This window comes from Myotis yumanensis, unplaced genomic scaffold (genome assembly GCF_028538775.1).
Source record: "Myotis yumanensis isolate MYYU_CA2020_CCGP unplaced genomic scaffold, mMyoYum1.0.hap1 SCAF_20, whole genome shotgun sequence".
Taxonomy (NCBI): Eukaryota; Metazoa; Chordata; class Mammalia; order Chiroptera; family Vespertilionidae; genus Myotis; species Myotis yumanensis.
The window spans coordinates 10,174,482-10,184,456 of record NW_027223771.1 but is presented as its reverse complement, the minus strand read 5'-3'; the positions used below and the strand labels follow the sequence as shown (position 1 = coordinate 10,184,456).

The 9,975-nt window shown below is 51.7% G+C and overlaps 1 pseudogene; it reads right to left on the bottom strand.

The window, feature by feature from the left end:
* Positions 1-126: 126 nt before the first annotated feature.
* Positions 127-227, bottom strand: LOC138998718 (U6 spliceosomal RNA; annotated as a pseudogene).
* Between the last annotated feature and the right edge of the window lie 9,748 nt (positions 228-9,975).

Sequence of the window (9,975 nt, the reverse complement as noted above, 5' to 3'; positions counted from 1 at the left end):
TTAGAGGCATATATACATTATATCCTATATAATATAGGATATATTTGACCGGGCATCAAACTGTGACCTCTTGGTTCATAAGTCCACACCTGACCACCGAGCCACGCCGGCCGGGCATCTTAGTTTATTTTTTTTTAACGCCTCATGAATTTGCGTGTCACCCTTGCGCAGGAGCCGTGCCAATCCCTGTATCGGTCCAATTTTAGGAGATGTGCCGCGGAAGCCAGCCTCTGTGGTTAGTGATGTAAACCTGGGAGGTCTGAGGCTACAGTGGCGCTCGCTGTGGCGGAGCTGACAACCATTTAATTCCAGTGTTTCACGGAGAGGTACCGTGACCTTCAGCCACCCGGTACCAAGGCTCCTCTCCGTAGAAATGCAATAACACCCTACGCTGTTCTGCCAACACTGTTAGGGGGGGGGAATTGCATAAGTGTCTGTGTGCCCCATCAATTCTTTAGGGCAAAATAGAAACCTGCAGGGCAGGGGCAGTAAATGCTCTTGCCTCCCTGTGCAGAGGTGTCATGAATGACTCACCCGGTCACCAACTTGTCCCTTTTTAAAATATATATATTTTTATTGATTTCAGAGAGGAAGGGAGAGGGGGACAGAGAGATAGAAGCACCCACGATGAAAGAGAATCACTGATCGGCTGCCTCCGGCACACCCCACAGTGGGGATCGAGCCCACAACCCAGGCCTGTGCCCTTGACCGGAATCGAACATGACCTCCTGGTTCATAGGTCATCTTGTGTCCCTTTTCTTTAAATCCAGTTAAGAAGACTCACTTCAGCCCTAGCTGGTTTGGCTCAGTGGACAGAGCGTCGGCCTCTGAACTGAAGGGTCCCAGGTTCGATTTCCGTCAAGGGCACATGCCTGGGTTGTGGGCTCAATCCCCTACTGTGTGCAGGAGGCAGCCGATCGATGATTTTCTCTCATCATTGATGTTTCTCTCTCTCTCTCCCTCTCCTTTCCTCTCTGAAATCAATATATATATATATATATATATTTTTTTTTAATATATTTGTTTTTAAAAAAAGAAGACTCACTTCAGTGGGTTTTGTTCCCATTTTTCTGGTGGTACTTGGACCTAGGAAAAAAAGTCAAAACTTTCCGTTTAGATTCTTTGCAACCAGGTTTAGATTCTAAACCGATTTGCAACGTGGTACTCGGCGTGACATTCCTTCACACAGGGAGTCTGAGGGGATCACCTCCATGAAGCTCTCTGTGAAAGCTCGCGCCACGCTCTGCCGCCACGGCTTAGAGGTGATGCCGCAGAACCTCTGCAGCCACACGAAGCTTCCTAGTCAATTATGGACGGAAGGGATGGAAGGGAGGGCCCGGCAGGCTGTGCTGAGGGCCTGCCCTGGCAGCGTCGGTCAGCGTCTGTGGCAGATGGAGTCACGGGTGTTTCCAGGTGTTAATTGGTGGCGTCTGAGGCCAATGCATGTCATCTCAGTGGACGGCCCGGATGAGGGTGAGTCCCCCCGGTCACCTGCTTGGTTTAAGAAGGAGGAAACTGGCCCGGCCGGTGGGGCTCAGTGATTGAGCGTCGACCTCTGAACCAGGAGGCCACGGTTCAATTCCTGGTCAGGGCATAGGCCCAGGTTGTGGGCTCGATCCCCAGTGTGGGGCGTGCAGGAGGCAGCCGAGCTGTGATTCTCTCTCATCATTGATGTTTCTGTCTCTCCCTCTCCCTTGCTCTCTGAAATCAATTATATATATACTAGAGGCCTGGTGCACGAAATTCATGCATGGGTAGAGTCATTAGGCCTGGCCAGCGATCAGGGCCCATGTGGGCCTTCCAGCTGCTGGCTGGGGCCTTCCTTCCCTGGCTGCTGGCTGCCGGCCTGGGCCTTACTTCATTCCGCACTGCCCCCTGGTGGTCAGTACACATCATAGCAAGCGGTCAAACTCCTGGTCAAACTCCAGAGGGGATACTTTGCATATTAGCCTTAGATAGATAGATAGATAGATAGATGATAGATAGATATAGATAGATAGATGATAGATAGATGAATGAGGAAACTGGCCCAGAGGGAGGGTACTGGCCCAGTGGCCTGGCTGACCTGGGACCAGGCATCCTGTGCGGTCGCTTGACCCCATCACCCCAGGAGGCCGCAGGCTGCTGGGAGGTATCCTTGGCGGGGGCTGAGCCAGGGCCACATCCCACCCCTAGCGACTATGTGGTCATGTCACAGTTTTCTTTCTTTTTTTAAAAAAAGAAAATATTTTTATTTTCCTGGGTCATAGGTCTAGGCTCAACCACTGAGCCACACCTGCCGGGCTTCATGTCACAGTTTTCTCTCTGTCCGTCTGTCGCCTGCCTCTGGGTGCGGGTGTTAATGAATGGCAGGTACCCCTAGGGGTATGCAAGGCCTTGCCCAGGGTTAGCCGAGGGCACACTGACACCCGTTGCCACGCTGGCCTCTGGACCTCCCCTAACGCCAGGGTCGCATTTGCCACCTGCCTGGTCTGGAGGCGGGGCCAGGGCTGGAAGTGGACAGGCTGGGACCAAAGGTGGGGCCGGGATCTAGCTGGGCGGGATGGGGGCGGGGCTGTAGGTAGACTAAGGGACAGGAGGGCGGGGCTATAGAAGGCGGGGCGGGGCTTTGGCGGGTGGGGCGGGTTAGATGCAAATGAGCGGAACTGAAAAAGCATTAACTACGAGTAGATGAGGCGGGGCCAAACTGTGACTGAGTGGCCTGAGGGCGGGGCTAAAAGGGACGGGGTGGGACTATAGCGGACGGGGCGGGCCAGATGCAAATGAGGCGGAGCTGAAAAAGCATTCACTACAACCAGATGGGGCGAGGAGGGGTGGGGCCAGCGCAGGGGGCGGGGCTATAGCGGACGGGGCGGGCTAGATGCAAATGAGGCGGAGCTGAAAAAGCATTCACTACAACCAGATGGGGCGAGGAGGGGTGGGGCCAGCGCAGGGGGCGGGGCTTGGCTGTGGCGAGCGGGGCGGGCCAGATGCAAATAAGGCGGAGCTGAAATTCACTACAAACAGACGGGACGCGGAGGGGCGGGGCCAGCGCGGGGGGCGGGGCTTGGCTGTGGCGAGCGCGGTGGCTCCTCAGGCGCCGCGAGCGCAGCGGGAACTGAGGGGCTGAGCCCGCGTCCCCGCGCGGCCGTCCTGAGGCGACTCCCGGGGCGATGGCGGCGCGGGGGTCCCGGCCCGCGGTCCTCCGCCTCCTGCTCCTCGTCCCGCTGGTCGCCGGGCGCCGGGGTCCGGCCGGCGCGGGGGGCGGCGCGCCCGGAGGTGAGCCTGTGGGCGGCGGGGGGCGGGCGGTCCGTGGAGATGCGCGCGTGGCCACTGAGCTCGGGGAGAGGCCGCCCCGCGGGTCCCCGGACGGCCTCGCGGGGGCCGCCGGGCTCCGTGGCGTTGGGGAGCCCGCCCTGGTGCCCCAGGAGCGTGTGTCCGTCGCGGGGTGCGGTCGGAGGCACCCCGAGTCCCCCCGGGCCGCCGGCGCGGAGCCCGTCCGCCCCCCGCGGGTCAGGCGACCCCGACGGGGATGGAAAAGGCTTCGGTTCCCCCGGAAGTTTCCGAGGCCGATCGCGGGGAGCCCGGCGGGGGGACCCGCACCCCGACAGGGGGGTCCGCTCAGCAGGAGACGCGCCGGGTTCCCACGTCAATAGCTTTATTTTATTTTATTATTTTATTTTATTTTATTTTATTCATTTTATTTATGACTTTATTTTATTCTATTCTATTTGTTTTATTTTATTCATGTTACTTTATTTATTTTCTGGTTTTATTTTATTCTATTTATTTTATTTATGATTTTATTCTATTCTATTCTATTTATTTTATTTTATTCATGTTACTTTATTTTATTTTATTTCACTCTTTTTTGTTAATCCTCGCCCGAGGATATTTTCCCATTGGTTTTTTTTTTTCTTAGAGAATGGTTTTGTTCTTTTTTTAAAATATATTTTTATTGATTTCAGAGAGGAAGGGAGAGGGAGTGAGAGATGGAAACATCCATGACAGAGAACCATGGATCGGCCGCCTCCTGCCCGCCCCACCCTGGGGGTCGAGCCCGGAACCCGGGCCTGTGCCCTGACCGGGAATCGAACCCGGGACCCTTCCGTCCGCAGGCCGGCGCTCTACCCACTGAGCCACACCGGCCAGGGCGATAGCTCTGTTTTTCTAAGTGTTGTTCTTTTTTTAAAAAAAGTTTTTTTTTAATCCTCACCCGAGAAGGTTTTTTTTTTTTTTTTTTTTAATATATTTTATTGATTTTTACAGAGAGGAAGGGAGAGAGATAGTTAGAAACACCGATGAGAGAGAAACATCGATCAGCTGCCTCCTGCACACCCCCTACTGGGGATATGCCCGCAACCAAGGTGCATGCCCTTGACCGGAATCGAACCCGGGACCTTCCAGTCCGCAGGCCGACGCTCTATCCACTGAGCCACACCGGTTTTGGCGAGAAGGTTTTTTTTTAATTGATTTCTTTTCCTTTTTTGGTTGTTAATTCTCACCTGAGGGTATTTTTTCTATTGATTTTTAAAAAGAGAGCGGAAGGGAGGGAGAAGAGAGAAACATCCATCCATGGGTTGCCCTTGCAGCCCAGGTACCTGCCCTTGACCTGGAGTTGAACCCGTGACCTTTTGACCTTTCGGTGCCGCTCCCGGAGCCTCCAGCCGGGCCGGGCTGTGAGCCTGGTTCTTAGAAAGAGGAGGTTGGGCAGAAGGAGGACCTCTTCCGGGGGTCCCTCCCTCCGGCTTTGAAACGGGGGGTTTCCGATGGCAGGAAGCAGTCGGTCCGGAGCAGAGTTACTGCTGCAGACCGCGCTGCTTAACGGGACGGAAGAGGGATGGCGTGGAGGGCGTTTTAAACAAAGGAAGAGAGTCCTGCCCGGCCGGGGGGGGCTCCCTGGATAGAGCGCCGGCCTGCGGTCCAAAGGGTCCCGGGTTCGATTCCCGGTCAGGGCACAGGCCCGGGTGGCAGGCTCGATCCCCAGTGCGGGGCGTGCAGGAGGCAGCCGATCCGTGGTTCTCTCTCATCATGGATGTTTCTCTCTCCTTCTCCCTTCCTCTCTGACATCAATAAAAATATATATTTAAAAAAAAAAGTCCTGTGCAGGGAGCGAGTCCCGGTTTAACGGGGGCGGGGGTGGCAGGGGGGAATGTGGGGGGCAGGAATGGGATTGCGGAGCCGCACAAACCTTGGGCTCACGTCATGGCTCATAATGTGGCTCGTCTCCGCTGGCTTCTTTCTTTAAAAAAACACACACACACACACAAAACAAACGGAAAACAAACCGGATTAACACTCCTTTCCTCCGAGCTGTTTGCGGGGTTAAATGATGCGGATGAATTGCCAGGTGCCGTGGCTGACGTTCCTTTTCCCTCTGTTTTAATATAACGCGTCACAGCTGAGTGTTCCACGGGGTCAATAGCGATCCTGTGTGCGTGTGCATGTGTGTGCGTGTGCGTGTACGTGTGCGTGCACACGGGTGTGTGCATGTGTGCGCGTGTGCGTCTGTGCGCGTGTGCGTCTGTGTGCACGTGTGTGCGGATGTGCATGTACGACTGTGTGCGTGCATGTGTGCATGTGTGCGCCTGTGTGCATGTACGTGTGTGTATGTGTGCGTGTGTATGCATGTGCGTGTGCATGCACACGGATGTGCGCGCGTGTGCGTCTGTGTGCATGTACGTGTGCGTGCACGCGTGTGCAGATGTGCATGTACGAGTGCGTGCACACGGTGTGTGCACGTGTGCGTCTGTGTACATGTGTGTGCGTGTGTGCGTCTGTGTGCATGTATGTGTGCGTGTATGTATGTGCGTGTGTGCGGATGTGCGCAGTACGTGCGCACGCATGTGTGTGCACGTGTGTGCGTGTGTGCGCATGTGCATGTGTGTGGGTCTGCGTGTACGTATGTGTGTGTGGTGTGCATGTGACACATGTGTGCGTGTGCGCGGGTGTGTGCATGTACGTGCGTGTGCACATGGGTGTGTGCGTGTGCATGTTTGTGCGCGTGTTCACGCATGTGTGCGGATGTGCATATGTGGGCATGTGGGCGCATGCACGCGCGTGTACATGTGTGTGTGCATGCATGTACATATGTGTGCGTGTGTGCATGTGTGTGTTCGCTGTTACATCCGAACCAGGAGAGCCGCTCGCTTCCCCCTCGCTGACCGTCAGGCTGCGGTTCTGTTTGCTCTTCCCTCCGTCCCCCGCGAGCCCCCGGGGCGGCGCCCTGACCCTGCCGGTCTCCGGGCGGGAAGGCCTCGCGGGCGGCGGGAGTCCGGCCGGGTCGGTGGGTGAACACGTGCACAGCCCTGTCCTCCTCCCACCCCGGCGCTCACACGCCCAGATCCGAGCTCGTGGGAAGTGACCGCTTCAAGATCGAAGGGACAGTGAGCGGGGGAGGAAGGGCACAGGGGCTCCTGCGTGTCCGCACGCTGTGGGGTACAGTTCCCTTGGAATAGGGGGGCTGGACGGCGCTGTCTGGCGGGAGGGGGCCTGTCACTGCCTTTCCTTTGGCCTGTTGCTCGGCCTCGCTGATTCTTTCTTTCTCCCCCTTTAAAAGGAGAGGGCAGCCCGGCCCGTGTGGCTCAGTGGTTGAGGGTCGACCTAGGAACCAGGAGGTCACGGGTTCGATACCCGGTCAGGGCACAGGCCCGGGTTGCAGGCTCAATCCCCAGTGGGGGGCGTGCAGGAGGCAGCCGACCCATGATCCTCTCTCATCATGGATGTTTCTGTCTCTCCCTCCCTCTCCCTTCCTCTCTGAAATCAATAAAAACATATTAAAACAAAAAAAAGGAGAGGGTAGTTGGACCTGCATGGCTCAGTGCTTGAGCGTCGACCTATGAACCAGGAGGTCACGGGTTCGATTCCCGGTCAGGGCACAGGCCCAGGTTGTGGGCTCCATCCCCAGTGGGGGGCGTGCAGGAGGCCGCCGATCCATGATCCTCTCTCATCACTGATGTTCCTATCTCTCTCCCTCTCCCTTTCTCTCTGAAATCAATAAACATATATTTTAAAAATAAATTCAACGAAATGAGAGGGGTAGCCGTGATTTGGCTCAAATCAGCTAGGGCTGCCCCTCTCATTTTATAGTCATTTTCAGAAAAGGTTTTGTGTGTTTTTTTTTCATAATCTATAAATTAGATCTAGGAAGTCATTTTTGATAATTAGTATATGAGTGTTTAGTACTCTGATTTCAGTACAGAACATTATTTTTCTTCTGGTAGCATTATTCTCCTCCCCTAAAAATTGGAATTAAATTCTTTCCGATGAAATCTTTAAATTTAATATGAAATAAACGTGTCTTGGCAATGAGAATTGGTAAACAGTGGAATGGTTTTGAAAAGAGTTTACCCCCTTTTTTTTTTTTAAAGGAATTTGCCCTCCAGAAAAGCAATCTGCCAATGGGCAGAGCATCGGCCCACAGACTGAAGTGTCCCGGGTTCGAGTTCCGTTAAGGGCACAGAACTCGGTTGCAGGCTCGATCCCCGGCCCTGGTCGGGGCACGTGCAGGAGGCAACCTATCGATGTGTCTCTCTCACGTGGATGTTTCTATCTCTCTCTCCCTCTCCCTTCCTCTCTGAAATCAATAAAAATGTACACATATATTTTTAAAAAGATAAGACGGGTCTTTTAAACCGACGTGGCTGTGACTGGGGACAGTGATTTGTGGAGATGAGATGGTTATTAGTCAGTTATATTTGTCCGCAGTGCAGTTGTGTGACATGTTAAATGGTCGAAGCTTTATTTTTAGTGCATGGAGTCGGCCGCGTTCCGTTTCATTGAAAGGAAAATAAAATAATTAGTAGGAAATGAGGCCCTGATCGGTGTGGCTCAGTGGATAGAGCGTTGGCCTGCGGACCGAAGGGCCCCGGGTTCGATTCCGGTCAAGGACATGTGCCTTGGTTGCGGGCACATCCCCAGTGGGGGGCGTGCAGGAGGCAGCTGATCGATGTTTCTGGCTCTCTATCCCACTCCCTTCCTCTCTATAAAAAAATCAATAAAATATATTTTTAAAAAAAGAAAATGAAAACTATGGAAGGTTTTTTCCTTCTCACCTTTAGTCATTTTCAGAAGTTAACAAATGCACACAAAGAAGCTGTCACCTCTACTTAAAATTTTTTTTTTAAATTTATTGATTGATTTGAGAGAGAGAGAGAAGCATCCGTTTGCTGTTCCACTTACTTATGCCGTCACTGATTGATCCTTGTACGGGTCCTGACCAGGAATGGAACCTTTGACCTCTTGGTTCATGGAACCACGCTCCACCAACTGAGCCACCTCCCCGGCCAGGGCTGTCACCTCTACTTTCGTTAGGATTACACCCAAAAGGGTATCTAAGTGCCTCGTGAAAGGAAATAACTTTTTCACGCAATTTAATCTGCAACGAACAATTATTTCGGCTTCCTGGCAGATACTAAGTCTGCGCCATGAGCTAGAGCTAGACCGAGCATCTGAAGGGTTTTATTTTTTTAAATTATTTTCTAAAATATATTTTTATTGATTTCAGAGAGGAAAGGGAAGGGAGAGAGAGATAGAAACATCGTGATGATAGATAAGCATTGATTGGCTGCCTCCTGCACGCCCCGCACTGGGGATCGAGTCCAAAACCCGGGCTTGTGCCCTTGACCGGGAATCGAACCCGGGACCCTTCAGTCCATAGGCCGACGCTCTATCCACTGAGCCGCACCAGCTAGGGCTTGAAGGGTTTTATTGATCTGGGTATCTCTGGATACATTTTAGACCAGAGTTTATGAATATAGCCAGTCAATGGAAGTTTACAGTCATTTTCAGAAAAGGTTGTTTTTTTTTTAAAAAAACTATAATCTATAAATTAGATCTAGGAAGTCATTTTTGATAATTAGTATATGAGTGTTTAGTACTGTGATTTCAGTACAGAACATTTTTTTCTTCTAATAGCATTATTATTCTCCCCTAAACATTGGAATTAAATTCTTTCAGATGAAATTTTTAAATTTAATATGAAATAAGCATGCCTTGGCAATGGGAGTTAGTAAATATTGGATGGTTTTTTTTTAAAGTTTACCTTTTTTTTTTTTTAAGGAATTTGCCCTCCAGAAAAGCATAGGTATAGTTTTTTAATGACACTAACTAGGACAGAGAGGTTTTTTCTCCTTATTTTTATTGTTGACACTGTTACAGATGTCTCCATTACCACCCTCCCCACCTGCTTCGCCCGCCTCCACCCAGCCATTATTATCACTATTTTTTAAATATACTTTATTGATTTTTTACAGAGAGGAAGAGAGAGGGATAGAGAGTTAGAAACATCGATGAGAGAGAAACATCCATCAGCTGCCTCCTGCACATCCCGCACTGGGGATGTGCCCGCAACCCAGGTACACGCCCTTGACCGGAATCGAACCTGGGACCCTTCAGTCGGCAGGCCGGCGCTCTATCCACTGAGCCACACCGGTCAGGGCCAGCCCAATATTTTTAATGATCCTTTTCTGCTCGGTGAATAAAATTGTAATTTAAATGTTCTGTTTCTATTTTGGGGAGCATGATATTGTCTCTCCTGTGTTTAATTCAGTGACCTTCTGCTCTTTTTCTTCTAACGTAGAATTGTAAACTATAACCTTTTATAGGTAAAAGGTTAGGGACTAAGTATAAATATTTGAACTCTGACAAAAAAGACAACGTGAACTCTAAAAAAATATGTATGTGTGTTTATTGATTTTTAGAGGGAGAGGGAGAGGGATAGAGATAGAAACATCGGCCAGCTGCCTCCTGCACGCCCTCTCCTGGGGGGTCGAGTCCACACCCTGGCTTGTGCCCCGACCCACTGGGACTCAAACCTGTGACCTCCTGGTCCCTGTGGGTTGACGCCCAACCACTGAGCCACACAGGCCGGGCTGAACTTTTTTTTTTTTTTTTTAATATATTTTATTGATTTTTTTTTTTACAGAGAGGAAGGGAGAGAGATAGAGAGTTAGAAACATCGATGAGAGAGAAACATCGATCAGCTGCCTCCTGCAC